The following is a 16,354-nucleotide window of genomic DNA, read 5'->3' as shown; positions in this document are numbered from 1 at the left end:
ATTCTACCCCCCCCCCCCCCATTTCTTTTTCCCCCATATGAGGACTTACCAAACTTGCTGTGATACACCTACACAAGTAATAATGTATGTGTGAAATACTACTTTTATGCTAACATGAACAGCTGTATTATTTAGGGGGTTTTATTTAGACAAGCTGAATGTAAACCCCCTGCCTGAATTCTTTAACCCCCCCTCTATTTCTTTTTCCTTCATACTCAGTTACCAAACTTGCTGTAAAAAAAATACTACGTTTATGCTAACAACACGGACAACTGTATTATTTAGGGGGGTATTATTTAGGCAAGCTGAATGTAAACCCACTGCCTGAATTCTTTAACCCCCCCACCCCCATTTATTTTTCCTTTATTCTCAGAGTTACCAAACTTGCTGTGATACACCTACACAAGTAATAATGTATGTGTAAAATACTACATTTAATCTAACAACACGGACAGCTGTTGTATTTAGGGGGGTATTTTTTAGGCAAGCCGAATGTAAACCCCCTTCCTTGAATCTACCCCCCCCCCATTTCGTTTTCCCCCATATGAAGACTTACCAAACTTGCTGTGATACACCTACACAAGTAATAATGTATGTGTGAAATACTACTTTTATGCTAACACGGACAGCTGTATTATTTAGGGGGGTGTTATTTAGGGGGGTATTATTTACGCAAGTCGAATGTAAACCCCCTGCCTGAATTCTACACCCCCCCCCATTTCTTTTTCCTTTATACTCAGAGTTACCAAACTTGCTGTGATACACCTACACAAGTAATAATGTATGTGTAAAATACTACATTTATGCTAACAACATGGACAGCTGTATTATTTAGGGGGGTTTTATTTAGGCAAGCCGAATGTAAACCCCCTGCTTGAATTCTTTAACCCCCCCCCCCCATTTCCTTTTCCTTCATACTCAGTTACCAAACTTGCTGTGAAAAAATACTACATTTATGCTAACAACACGGACAACTGTATTATTTAGGGGGGTTTTATTTACGCAAGCTGAATGTAAACCCCCTGCCTGAATTCTACCCCCTTCTATTTCTTTTTCCCCCCATATGAAGGGTTACCAAACTTGCTGTAATACACCTACACAAGTAATAATGTATGTGTAAAATACTACATTTATGCTAACAACACGGACAGCTGTATTATTTAGGGGGGTATTTTTTAGGCAAGCGGAATGTAAACCCACTGCCTGCATTCTTTAAAACCCCCCCCCCCCCATTTATTTTTCCTTTATTCTCAGAGTTACCAAACTTGCTGTCATACACCTACACAAGTAATAATTTAAGTGTAAAATACTACATTTATGCTAACAACATGGACAGCTGTATTATTTAGGGGGGTGTTATTTAGGGGGGTATTATTTAGGCAAGCCGAATGTAAACCCCCTGCCTGAATTCTACACCCCCCCCCATTTCTTTTTCCCCCATATGAAGTTACCAAACTTGCTGTGATACACCTACACAAGTAATAATGTATGTGTAATATACTACATTTAATCCAACAACATGGACAGCTGTATTATTTAGGGGGGTATTATTTAGGCAAGCCGAATGTAAACCCCCTGCCTGAATTCTACCCCCCCCCCTATTTCTTTTTCCTTTATTCTCAGAGTTACCAAACTTGCTGTGATACACCTACACAAGTAATAATTTATGTGTAAAATACTACTTTTATGCTAACATGAACAGCTGTATTATTTAGGGGGGTGTTTTTTAGGGGGGTATTTTTTAGGCAAGCCGAATGTAAACCCCCTGCCTGAATTCTACACCCGCCCCATTTCGTTTTCCCCCATATGAAGACTTACCAAACTTGCTGTGATACACCTACACAAGTAATAATGTATGTGTGAAATACTACTTTTATGCTAACATGAACAGCTGTATTATTTAGGGGGGTGTTATTTAGGGGGTTTTATTTAGGCAAGCTTAATGTAAACCCCCTGCCTGAATTCTACAACCCCCCCCCATCCCCCCCCCTTATTTCTTTTTCCTTTATTCTCAGAGTTACCAAACTTGCTGTGATACACCTACACAAGTAATAATGTATGTGTAAAATACTACATTTATGCTAAAAACATGGACAGCTGTATTATTTACGGGGGTATTTTTTAGGCAAGCTGAATGTAAACCCCCTGCCTGAATTCTACACCCCCCCCCCGATTTCTTTTTCCTTTATTCTAAAAGTTACCAAACTTGCTGTGAGAAAAATACTACATTTATGCTAACAACACGGACAGCTGTATTATTTAGGGGGGTTTTATTTAGGCAAGCCGAATTCTACCCCCCCCCCCCATTTCTTTTTCCCCCATATGAGGACTTACCAAACTTGCTGTGATACACCTACACAAGTAATAATGTATGTGTAAAATACTACTTTTATGCTAACAACACGGACAGCTGTATTATTTACGGGGGTATTATTTAGGCAAGCCGAATGTAAACCCCCTGCCTGAATTCTAACACCCCCCCCCATTTCCTTTTCCTTCATACTCAGTTACCAAACTTGCTGTGAAAAAATACTACATTTATGCTAACAACACGGACAACTGTATTATTTAGGGTGGTATTATTTACGCAAGCTGAATGTAAACCCCCTGCCTGAATTCTACCCCCTTCTATTTCTTTTTCCCCCCATATGAAGAGTTACCAAACTTGCTGTGAAAAAAATACTACATTTACGCTAACAACATGGACAGCTGTATTATTTAGGCAAGCCGAATGTAAACCCCCTGCCTGAATTCTTTAACCCCCCTTCTATTTATTTTTGCTTCATACTCAGTTACTAAACTTGCTGTGAAAAAAATACTACATTTATGCTAACAACACGGACAGCTGTTGTATTTAGGGGGGTATTATTTAGGCAAGCTGAATGTAAACCCCCTGCCCGAATTCTTTAACCCCCCTTCTATTTATTTTTGCTTCATACTCAGTTACCAAACTTGCTGTAAAAAAAATACTACATTTAATCTAACAACACGGACAGCTGTATTATTTAGGGGGGTGTTAATTAGGGGGGTATTATTTAGGCAAGCCGAATGTAAACCCCCTGCCTGAATTCTACCCCCCCCCCCCCCTTCTATTTCTTTTTCCTTTATACTCAAAGTTAGCAAACTTGCTGTGATACACCTACACAAGTAATAATGTATGTGTAAAATACTACATTTATGCTAACAACATGGACAGCTGTTGTATTTAGGGGGGTATTATTTAGGCAAGCTGAATGTAAACCCCCTGCCTGAATTCTACCCCCCCCCCCCTATTTCTTTTTCCTTTATACTCAGAGTTACCAAACTTGCTGTGATACACCTACACAAGTAATAATTTATGTGTAAAATACTACTTTTATGCTAACAACATGGACAGCTGTATTATTTAGGGGGGTGTTTTTTAGGGGGGTATTTTTTAGGCAAGCCGAATGTAAACCCCCTGCCTGATTTCTACACCCGCCCCATTTCGTTTTCCCCCATATGAAGACTTACCAAACTTGCTGTGATACACCTACACAAGTAATAATGTATGTGTAAAATACTACATTTAATCTAACAACATGGACAGCTGTATTATTTAAGGGGGTTTTATTTAGGCAAGCCGAATTCTACCCCCCCCCCCCATTTCTTTTTCCCCCATATGAGGACTTACCAAACTTGCTGTGATACACCTACACAAGTAATAATGTATGTGTAAAATACTACATTTATGCTAACAACATGGACAGCTGTTGTATTTAGGGGGGTTTTATTTAGGCAAGCTTAATGTAAACCCCCTGCCTGAATTCTACCCCCCCCCCCTATTTCTTTTTCCCCCATATGAAGAGTTACCAAACTTGCTGTGAAAAAAAATACTACATTTACGCTAACAACATGGACAGCTGTATTATTTAGGCAAGCCGAATGTAAACCCCCTGCCTGAATTCTACCCCCTTCTATTTCTTTTTCCCCCATATGAAGGGTTACCAAACTTGCTGTAATACACCTACACAAGTAATAATGTATGTGTAAAATACTACATTTATGCTAAAAACATGGACAGCTGTATTATTTAGGGGGGTATTATTTAGGCAAGCCGAATGTAAACCCCCTGCCTGAATTCTACACCCCCCCCCCATTTCTTTTTCGCCCATATGAAGTTACCAAACTTGCTGTGAAAAAAAAATTCCTTGCCTGAATTCTACCCCCCCCCCCCCCTCTATTTCTTTTTCCTTTATACTCAAAGTTAGCAAACTTGCTGTGATACACCTACACAAGTAATAATGTATGTGTGAAATACTACATTTAATCTAACAACATGGACAGCTGTATTATTTACGGGGGTATTATTTAGGCAAGCCGAATGTAAACCCCCTGCTTGAATTCTAACCCCCCCCCCCCCCATTTCCTTTTCCTTCATACTCAGTTACCAAACTTGCTGTGAAAAAATACTACATTTATGCTAACAACACGGACAACTGTATTATTTAGGGTGGTATTATTTACGCAAGCTGAATGTAAACCCCCTGCCTGAATTCTACCCCCTTCTATTTCTTTTTCCCCCCATATGAAGAGTTACCAAACTTGCTGTGAAAAAAATACTACATTTACGCTAACAACATGGACAGCTGTATTATTTAGGGGGGTGTTATTTAGGCAAGCCGAATGTAAACCCCCTGCCTGAATTCTTTAACCCCCCTTCTATTTATTTTTGCTTCATACTCAGTTACCAAACTTGCTGTAAAAAAAATACTACATTTAATCTAACAACACGGACAGCTGTTGTATTTAGGGGGGTGTTAATTAGGGGGGTATTATTTAGGCAAGCCGAATGTAAACCCCCTGCCTGAATTCTACAAACACCCCCCCCCATTTCTTTTTTCTTTATACTCAAAGTTAGCAAACTTGCTGTGATACACCTACACAAGTAATAATGTATGTGTAATATACTACATTTATGCTAACAACATGGACAGCTGTATTATTTAGGGGGGTTTTATTTAGGCAAGCTGAATGTAAACCCCCTGCCTAAATTCTACCCCCCCCCCATTTCTTTTTCCTTTATTCTAAGAGTTACCAAACTTGCTGTGAAAAAAATACTACATTTAATCCCACAACATGGACAGCTGTATTATTTAGGGGGGTTTTATTTAGGCAAGCCGAATTCTACCCCCCCCCCCCCATTTCTTTTTCCCCCATATGAGGACTTACCAAACTTGCTGTGATACACCTACACAAGTAATAATGTATGTGTGAAATACTACTTTTATGCTAACATGAACAGCTGTATTATTTAGGGGGTTTTATTTAGACAAGCTGAATGTAAACCCCCTGCCTGAATTCTTTAACCCCCCCCCATTTATTTTTCCTTTATGCTCAAAGTTAGCAAACTTGCTGTGATACACCTACACAAGTAATAATGTATGTGTAAAATACTACATTTCATCTAACAACATGGACAGCTGTTGTATTTAGGGGGGTATTATTTAGGCAAGCCGGATGTAAACCCCCTGCCTGAATTCTTTAACCCCCCCTCTATTTCTTTTTCCTTCATACTCAGTTACCAAACTTGCTGTGAAAAAAATACTACATTTAATCCCACAACATGGACAGCTGTATTATTTAGGGGGGTATTATTTAGGGGGTTTTATTTAGCCAAGCCGAATGTAAACCCCCTGCCTGAATTGTACCCCCCCCCCATTTCTTTTTCCTTTATGCTCAGAGTTACCAAACTTGCTGTGATACACCTACACAAGTAATAATGTATGTGTAAAATACTACATTTATGCTAACAACATTGACAGCTGTTGTATTTAGGGGGGTTTTATTTAGGCAAGCCGAATGTAAACCCCCTGCCTGAATTCTTTAACCCCCCTTCTATTTCTTTTTCCTTTATTCTAATAGTTACCAAACTTGCTGTGATAAAAATAATTCATTTATGCTAAAAACATGGACAGCTGTATTATTTAGGGGGGTTTTATTTAGGCAACCCGAATGTAAACGCCCGTCCTGAATTCTACAACCCCCCCCCCATTTCTTTTTCCTTTATTCTCAGAGTTACCAAACTTGCTGTGATACACCTACACAAGTAATAATGTATGTGTGAAATACTACTTTTATGCTAACATGAACAGCTGTATTATTTAGGGGGTTTTATTTAGACAAGCCGAATGTAAACCCCCTGCCTGAATTCTACACTCCCCCCATTTCGTTTTCCCCCATATGAAGACTTACCAAACTTGCTGTGATACACCTACACAAGTAATAATGTATGTGTAAAATACTACATTTATGCTAACAACACGGACAGCTGTATTATTTAGGTGGGTTTTATTTAGGCAAGCCGAATTCTACCCCCCCCCCCCATTTCTTTTTCCCCCATATGAGGACTTACCAAACTTGCTGTGATACACCTACACAAGTAATAATGTATGTGTAAAATACTACATTTATGCTAACAACATGGACAGCTGTTGTATTTAGGGGGGTATTATTTAGGCAAGCCGGATGTAAACCCCCTGCCTGAATTCTTTAACCCCCCCCCCCCCATTTCTTTTTCCTTTATTCTCAGAGTTACCAAACTTGCTGTGATACACCTACACAAGTAATAATGTATGTGTGAAATACTACATTTATGCTAACAACACGGACAGCTGTTGTATTTAGGGGGGTATTATTTAGGCAAGCCGAATGTAAACCCCCTGCCTGAATTCTTTAACCCCCCTTCTATTTATTTTTGCTTCATACTCAGTTACCAAACTTGCTGTAAAAAAATTACTACATTTAATCTAACATGAACAGCTGTATTATTTAGGGGGGTGTTATTTAGGCAAGCCGAATTCTACCCCCCCCCCCATTTCTTTTTCCCCCATATGAGGACTTACCAAACTTGCTGTGATACACCTACACAAGTAATAATGTATGTGTAAAATACTACTTTTATGCTAACAACACGGACAACTGTATTATTTAGGGGGGTATTATTTACGCAAGCTGAATGTAAACCCCCTGCCTGAATTCTACCCCCTTCTATTTCTTTTTCCCCCCATATGAAGGGTTACCAAACTTGCTGTAATACACCTACACAAGTAATAATGTATGTGTAAAATACTACATTTATGCTAACAACACGGACAGCTGTATTATTTACGGGGGTATTTTTTAGGCAAGCGGAATGTAAACTCCCTGCCTGAATTCTACACCCGCCCCTATTTCTTTTTCCTTCATACTCAGTTACCAAACTTGCTGTGAAAAAAATACTACATTTAATCCCACAACATGGACAGCTGTATTATTTAGGGGGGTTTTATTTAGGCAAGCTGAATGTAAACCCCCTGCTTGAATTCTAACCCCCCCCCCCCCCATTTCCTTTTCCTTCATACTCAGTTACCAAACTTGCTGTGAAAAAATACTACATTTATGCTAACAACACGGACAACTGTATTATTTAGGGGGGTATTATTTAGGCAAGCTGAATGTAAACCCCCTGCTTGAATTCTAACCCCCCCCCCCCCTATTTCTTTTTCCCCCATATGAAGAGTTACCAAACTTGCTGTGAAAAAAAATACTACATTTACGCTAACAACATGGACAGCTGTATTATTTAGGCAAGCCGAATGTAAACCCCCTGCCTGAATTCTACCCCCTTCTATTTCTTTTTCCCCCCATATGAAGGGTTACCAAACTTGCTGTAATACACCTACACAAGTAATAATGTATGTGTAAAATACTACATTTATGCTAAAAACATGGACAGCTGTATTATTTAGGGGGGTGTTATTTAGGGGGGTATTATTTAGGCAAGCCGAATGTAAACCCCCTGCCTGAATTCTACACCCCCCCCCCCCATTTCTTTTTCGCCCATATGAAGTTACCAAACTTGCTGTGAAAAAAAAATTCCTTGCCTGAATTCTACCCCCCCCCCCTCTATTTATTTTTCCTTTATACTCAAAGTTAGCAAACTTGCTGTGATACACCTACACAAGTAATAATGTATGTGTGAAATACTACATTTAATCTAACAACACGGACAGCTGTTGTATTTAGAGGGGTATTATTTAGGCAAGCCGAATGTAAACCCCCTGCCTGAATTCTACAAACACCCCCCCCCATTTCTTTTTTCTTTATACTCAGTTACCAAACTTGCTGTGAAAAAATACTACATTTATGCTAACAACCTGGACAGCTGTATTATTGACGGGGGTATTTTTTAGGCAAGCCGAATGTAAACCCCCTGCTTGAATTCCCCCCCCCCCCATTTCCTTTTCCTTCATACTCAGTTACCAAACTTGCTGTGAAAAAATACTACGTTTATGCTAACAACACGGACAGCTGTATTATTTAGGGGGGTATTATTTACGCAAGCTGAATGTAAACCCCCTGCCTGAATTCTACAACCCCCCCCCCCCCCCTATTTCTTTTTCCTTTATTCTCAGAGTTACCAAACTTGCTGTGATACACCTACACAAGTAATAATTTAAGTGTAAAATACTACATTTATGCTAACAACATGGACAGCTGTATTATTTAGGGGGGTATTATTTAGGCAAGCTGAATGTAAACCCCCTGCCTGAATTCTACCCCCCCCCTATTTCTTTTTCCTTTATTCTCAGAGTTACCAAACTTGCTGTGATACACCTATACAAGTAATAATTTATGTGTAAAATACTACTTTTATGCTAACATGAACAGCTGTATTATTTAGGGGGTTTTATTTAGGCAAGCTTAATGTAAACCCCCTGCCTGAATTCTACAAACCCCCCCCCCCCTATTTCTTTTTCCTTTATTCTCAGAGTTACCAAACTTGCTGTCATACACCTACACAAGTAATAATGTATGTGTGAAATACTACATTTATGCTAACAACACGGACAGCTGTATTATTTAGGGGGGTATTATTTAGGCAAGCTGAATGTAAACGCCCTGCCTGAATTCTTTAACCCCCCCCTTCTATTTATTTTTGCTTCATACTCAGTTACCAAACTTGCTGTAAAAAAATTACTACATTTAATCTAACAACATGGACAGCTGTATTATTTAGGGGGGTGTTATTTAGGCAAGCCGAATGTAAACCCCCTGCCTGAAATCTACCCCCCCCCATTTCTTTTTCCCCCATATGAAGAGTTACCAAACTTGCTGTGATACACCTACACAAGTAATAATGTATGTGTGAAATACTACTTTTATGCTAACATGAACAGCTGTATTATTTAGGGGGGTGTTATTTAGGGGGTTTTATTTAGGCAAGCTTAATGTAAACCCCCTGCCTGAATTCTACCCCCCCCCTCTATTTGTTTTTCCTTTATTCTCAGAGTTACCAAACTTGCTGTGATACACCTACACAAGTAATAATGTATGTGTAAAATACTACATTTATGCTAACAACATGGACAGCTGTATTATTTAGGGGGGTATTATTTAGGCAAGCTGAATGTAAACCCCCTGCTTGAATTCTTTAACCCCCCCCTTCTATTTATTTTTGCTTCATACTCAGTTACCAAACTTGCTGTAAAAAAAATACTACATTTAATCTAACAACACGGACAGCTGTATTATTTAGGGGGGTGTTAATTAGGGGGGTATTATTTAGGCAAGCCGAATGTAAACCCCCTGCCTGAATTCTACAAACACCCCCCCCCATTTCTTTTTTCTTTATACTAAGAGTTACCAAACTTGCTGTGAAAAAAATACTACATTTAATCCCACAACATGGACAGCTGTATTATTTAGGGGGGTTTTATTTAGGCAAGCTTAATGTAAACCCCCTGCCTGAATTCTACCCCCCCCCCCTCTATTTGTTTTTCCTTTATTCTCAGAGTTACCAAACTTGCTGTGATACACCTACACAAGTAATAATGTATGTGTAAAATACTACATTTATGCTAACAACACGGACAGCTGTATTATTTAGGGGGGTTTTATTTACGCAAGCTGAATGTAAACCCCCTGCCTGAATTCTACAACCCCCCCCCATTTCTTTTTCCCCTATATGAAGAGTTACCAAACTTGCTGTGAAAAAAATACTACATTTACGCTAACAACATGGACAGCTGTATTATTTAGGCAAGCCGAATGTAAACCCCCTGCCTGAATTCTACCCCCTTCTATTTCTTTTTCCCCCCATATGAAGGGTTACCAAACTTGCTGTAATACACCTACACAAGTAATAATGTATGTGTGAAATACTACATTTATGCTAAAAACACGGACAGCTGTATTATTTAGGGGGGTTTTATTTAGGCAAGCCGAATGTAAACCCCCTGCCTGAATTCTACACCCCCCCCCCATTTCTTTTTCCTTTATACTCAGAGTTACCAAACTTGCTGTGATACACCTACACAAGTAATAATGTATGTGTAAAATACTACATTTATGCTAACAACACGGACAGCTGTATTATTTACGGGGGTATTTTTTAGGCAAGCGGAATGTAAACCCCCTGCCTGAATTCTACACCCGCCCCTATTTCTTTTTCCTTAATTCTTAGAGTTAGCAAACTTGCTGTGATACACCTACACAAGTAATGTATGTGTAAAATACTACATTTATGCTAACAACATGGACAGCTGTATTATTTAGGGGGGTATTATTTGGGCAAGCTTAATGTAAACCCCCTGCCTGAATTCTTTAACCCCCCTTCTATTTATTTTTGCTTCATACTCAGTTACCAAACTTGCTGTAAAAAAATTACTACATTTAATCTACCAACACGGACAGCTGTATTATTTAGGGGGGTGTTATTTAGGCAAGCCGAATTCTACCCCCCCCCCCATTTCTTTTTCCCCCATATGAGGACTTACCAAACTTGCTGTGATACACCTACACAAGTAATAATGTATGTGTGAAATACTACTTTTATGCTAAAATGAACAGCTGTATTATTTAGGGGGGTGTTATTTAGGGGGTTTTATTTAGGCAAGCTTAATGTAAACCCCCTGCCTGAATTCTACAACCCCCCCCCCCATCCCCCCCCCCTTATTTCTTTTTCCTTTATTCTCAGAGTTACCAAACTTGCTGTGATACACCTACACAAGTAATAATGTATGTGTAAAATACTACATTTATGCTAAAAACATGGACAGCTGTATTATTTACGGGGGTATTTTTTAGGCAAGCTGAATGTAAACCCCCTGCCTGAATTCTACACCCCCCCCCCCATTTCTTTTTCGCCCATATGAAGTTACCAAACTTGCTGTGAAAAAAAATTCCTTGCCTGAATTCTACCCCCCCCCCCCCCATTTCTTTTTCCTTTATACTCAGAGTTACCAAACTTGCTGTGAAAAAATACTACGTTTATGCTAACAACACGGACAACTGTATTATTTAGGGGGGTATTATTTACGCAAGCTGAATGTAAACCCCCTGCCTGAATTCTACACCCCCCCCCCATTTCTTTTTCCTTTATACTCAGAGTTACCAAACTTGCTGTGATACACCTACACAAGTAATAATGTATGTGTAAAATACTACATTTATGCTAACAACATGGACAGCTGTATTATTTAGGGGGGTATTATTTAGGCAAGCCGAATGTAAACCCCCTGCTTGAATTCTAACCCCCCCCCCCCATTTCCTTTTCCTTCATACTCAGTTACCAAACTTGCTGTGAAAAAATACTACATTTATGCTAACAACACGGACAACTGTATTATTTAGGGGGGTATTATTTAGGGGGGTTTTATTTAGGCAAGCTTAATGTAAACCCCCTGCCTGAATTCTACCCCCCCCTCTATTTCTTTTTCCTTTATTCTCAGAGTTACCAAACTTGCTGTGATACACCTACACAAGTAATAATGTATGTGTAAAATACTACATTTATGCTAACAACACGGACAGCTGTATTATTTACGGGGGTATTTTTTAGGCAAGCGGAATGTAAACCCCCTGCCTGAATTCTACACCCGCCCCTATTTCTTTTTCCTTAATTCTTAGAGTTAGCAAACTTGCTGTGATACACCTACACAAGTAATGTATGTGTAAAATACTACATTTATGCTAACAACATGGACAGCTGTATTATTTAGGGGGGTATTATTTGGGCAAGCTTAATGTAAACCCCCTGCCTGAATTCTTTAACCCCCCTTCTATTTATTTTTGCTTCATACTCAGTTACCAAACTTGCTGTAAAAAAATTACTACATTTAATCTACCAACACGGACAGCTGTATTATTTAGGGGGGTGTTATTTAGGCAAGCCGAATTCTACCCCCCCCCCCCATTTCTTTTTCCCCCATATGAGGACTTACCAAACTTGCTGTGATACACCTACACAAGTAATAATGTATGTGTGAAATACTACTTTTATGCTAAAATGAACAGCTGTATTATTTAGGGGGGGTGTTATTTAGGGGGTTTTATTTAGGCAAGCTTAATGTAAACCCCCTGCCTGAATTCTACAACCCCCCCCCCATCCCCCCCCCCCTTATTTCTTTTTCCTTTATTCTCAGAGTTACCAAACTTGCTGTGATACACCTACACAAGTAATAATGTATGTGTAAAATACTACATTTATGCTAAAAACATGGACAGCTGTATTATTTACGGGGGTATTTTTTAGGCAAGCTGAATGTAAACCCCCTGCCTGAATTCTACACCCCCCCCCCCATTTCTTTTTCGCCCATATGAAGTTACCAAACTTGCTGTGAAAAAAAATTCCTTGCCTGAATTCTACCCCCCCCCCCCCCCATTTCTTTTTCCTTTATACTCAGAGTTACCAAACTTGCTGTGAAAAAATACTACGTTTATGCTAACAACACGGACAACTGTATTATTTAGGGGGGTATTATTTACGCAAGCTGAATGTAAACCCCCTGCCTGAATTCTACAACCCCCCCCCCCCGCTATTTCTTTTTCCTTTATTCTCAAAGTTACCAAACTTGCTGTGATACACCTACACAAGTAATAATGTATGTGTGAAATACTACATTTATGCTAACAACACGGACAGCTGTATTATTTACGCAACCTGAATGTAAACCCCCTGCCTGAATTCTACAACCCCCCCCCCCCCCTATTTCTTTTTCCTTTATACTCAGAGTTACCAAACTTGCTGTGATACACCTACACAAGTAATAATGTATGTGTAAAATACTACGTTTAATCCAACAACATGGACAGCTGTATTATTTAGGGGGGTATTGTTTAGGCAAGCCGAATGATCAGTCCCACTTATTCAAACCATTTTTAGATGTTGCCAGAAATGATCCCACGTCATCTTCATGCCTCCCTCATTACGCAATCTCCCCAACGTGCTCTCGTACGAAGCAATTTCAATCATCCCATCAATCCAATCTTTCAAGTCTGGGGTTTTGGGGCATTTCCAATTGCGTAAGATCATCCTGGCAGCTGTAACACAACCAATCTTGACTAGAGTAAACACTTTCTTCGTTATGTTGGGTACCAACGATTTATCTCCCAGAAGGCATGGTCGTGGTTCCACAGGTATATTAGATCCCATCCACTCTTGCATTGCTCCCAGAATTTTACACCAAAATGGGTCAACTAAGGAACATTCCCAAATCATATGCAAATAAGTACCCTCTTCTTCCTTACATTTCCAGCACAGATTATTTCCAGCTATACCCATCCTGTAAAGCCTGGATGGTGTATAATAATATCTATGTACTACTTTGTAACGAATGAATCTCCCCCTAGCTTTCCTTATGTTCTTACCCACATTAGACATGATGTACAGCCAATCATTTTCATGGATATCTATCCCCAAGTCCTTTTGCCAAACATTCCTAAGGTTCTCACAGGTATCTGCATTTAAATTAGGCATTGATTTGTAACACATGGAAGCAGTCTGAACTACCTGCGTCAACCGAAGATTAAAATTGTTCTCGACACAGTGTCTAATCTGCAGATACTTCCAAAAATTCCCTTGACCCCCAACATTATATTTTCCCACCAATTCAGAGTATGACATAAAAACCCCATTTTCATACAAATCACCAATTACAGTTACCCCTTTAAGATGCCATTGTTTCCAAAACACACTTGCTTTACCTATGCAAATTTCAGGATTCCCCTGTAGTGATGCATACGACTGCCTATAATGTGATGTCTTGCACAGTTTATGAATTTTGTTCCAAACATGTCTCGAGTGTATTGTCACTGGATTTAAGTCCCATTTAGCTCCAGAGCATTGTGAAAGAACGTTCTCGATCCAATCCAGCTCAGAATCTGTCTTGTCCCAATGCTTAGCCAACTTGGCCATTTCAAAGGAAAGATTGTACAATCTCACATCAGGTAATCCAAGACCCCCCTTGTCCCTTGTGGAAGTCAATTTAATCATTTTAATCCTCGGTCTTTTACCATCCCATAGAAATTCCTTGATAATTTTGTCATATCTTTTTAAGATAGGGTCTGGAATGTTTACAGGTATCATCATCGATACGTAATTGAACTGTGGAGCGATAACCATCTTGACAACATTGACTTTACCCCACAGAGAAAGTTTCAGACGTTCCCACTTGTCCACATTGTGCTTTATCTTTGACAGCAGCGGCTCATAATTCAACCTCATTATATCCTCCAAGTTCTGTGTTAGTTTAACCCCAAGATACGTCGTACCATTTGGAATCCGTTTAAAACCGAAGTGGGTAAAACCTGTATGGGAGTGACATGTTCTAGATATTGGCACAGCCTCAGATTTCTCCCAATTTATTTTGTATCCCGACACTCTTGAATATAATTGTACAACACTCATTAATGGAGGTAGAGATTTGAGAGGATCACGAGATAACAACAAAACATCATCCGCATATAACATCAACTTGTGCTCCAACCCCTCCCCCACCCCCCTTACCCCCAAAATTCTTGGGTCTGCCCTGATCATAATGGCCAGAGGTTCCAAAACCATCGCGAATAACAACGGGGACAGTGGGCGTCCCTGACGAGTACCTCTTGAAATTGTAAAAAAAAAAATGGGGAAGTCACGCCATTCGTCATCACTGCTGCTCTAGGATTCTTATATAATGAACTAGTCCAGGACGACCAAATATATACGACCAAACCCAAAATTCGACAGGGCTGCGGCCAAAAAGCCCCATTCCGCCCTGTCGAAAGCCTTTTCGGCATCCGAGGATATAGCTGCGATCGGGGGCGCTCTCCGAAGAGTTTAGCCACATCCGATGAATTAGCCTTCTCATATCGGTTGATGACCTTCCCTTAACGAAGCCCACTTGGTCTTTATAGATTATACTTGGAAGAACCTTCTCTAACCGTGACGCCAAAATTCTCGCCAACACCTTGCAGTCCGCATTGATGAGACTTACTGGCCTAAAATTAGCCGGGTCAGTTAAATCCCTATCTTTCTTAGGTATCGGTGTTATCAATGCCTCCATGAAAGTACCAGGTGGTTCTTCAGTCTCAAACGCCTCTATATAGACCTCCTTTAGAATCGGAGCCACTATATCAACATACTTCCTTTAATATTCAGCCGGAAACCCGTCCGCCCCTGGCGATTTACCGGATTCCATAGAGGTGATCGCAGCTCTGACCTCCTCTTCCGTAATTGGAAGGTCTAGAGACTCAGATTGCAATGTATCTAGCTTGGGTAACTCCATGTTAGAAAAAAACTGTTCCAGTTCCTCTCTATCTAGACTACCTGAAGATGTATATAAATGTTCATAAAACTTATGAAAGACCCCATTTATTTCTTTCGTCAATGATACCATAGTATCTCCTTTCTTAATTGCCGGAATAACGTTAGCAGCATTTTGTTGTTTTAATTGTCTGGACAGGAGCTTGCCTGCTCTCTCGCCGCCTTCAAAAAAAAACTTGGTCCGCAGCCTAAATAGTGCATACTCGGCTTTCCTATTATATATATATATATTTTGTAGCTGAAATTTATATCTACAAATATCCTGATATAAATCATTAGAGTAGTGTCTAGCCAGTTCCTTCTCCAATGTACAAATTGTTGCTTCCAAGTTCTGAACCAAGTCTCTTCCCTCCTTCTTCTTTCTAGCTGCCTGTGCAATCAGTTTCCCTCTAATATATGCCTTTGAGGCCTCCCATACAGATGCCAACCTATCAGTACTTCCCACATTCAATTCAAAAAAGGCGGTCAGATCGTCAGCCAACAATTTGCTAAACTCCTCGTCATGTAATAATGTAGTATTCAATCGCCATCTCCCCTTCCTACCAGCTTCTGTGTTTAAAGCTATATACGGTTCCACAGCCGCATGGTCTGACAATACTATAGCTCCAATCTTACAATTTACTACCTGATCAGTGATAGAATTGGAAAGTAGGAAGAAATCTATCCTAGAGTGAGATTTATGGCAATGAGAATAGAAAGTATATTCTCTTTCTGTTGGATTGACCAGACGCCAAATATCAATCAATCCAATATCCTCTGTTAGCATAT

General features: G+C 39.7%; 1 protein-coding gene across 1 annotated transcript in view; it reads left to right on the top strand.

Moving 5' to 3' along the window:
• rpl31 (ribosomal protein L31) overlaps window positions 1–16,354 on the top strand; it is a gene marked incomplete at its 3' end in the record, with an annotated part of 212,667 nt that overhangs the window by 23,364 nt on the left and 172,949 nt on the right. The gene's annotated exons all lie outside the window — the stretch shown is intronic.

The sequence above is a fragment of the Silurus aristotelis genome (assembly GCF_946808225.1).
Source record: "Silurus aristotelis genome assembly, chromosome: 3".
Taxonomy (NCBI): Eukaryota; Metazoa; Chordata; class Actinopteri; order Siluriformes; family Siluridae; genus Silurus; species Silurus aristotelis.
The sequence above is the reverse complement of the archived record's forward strand: the minus strand, read 5'-3'. Positions and strand labels throughout refer to the sequence as shown.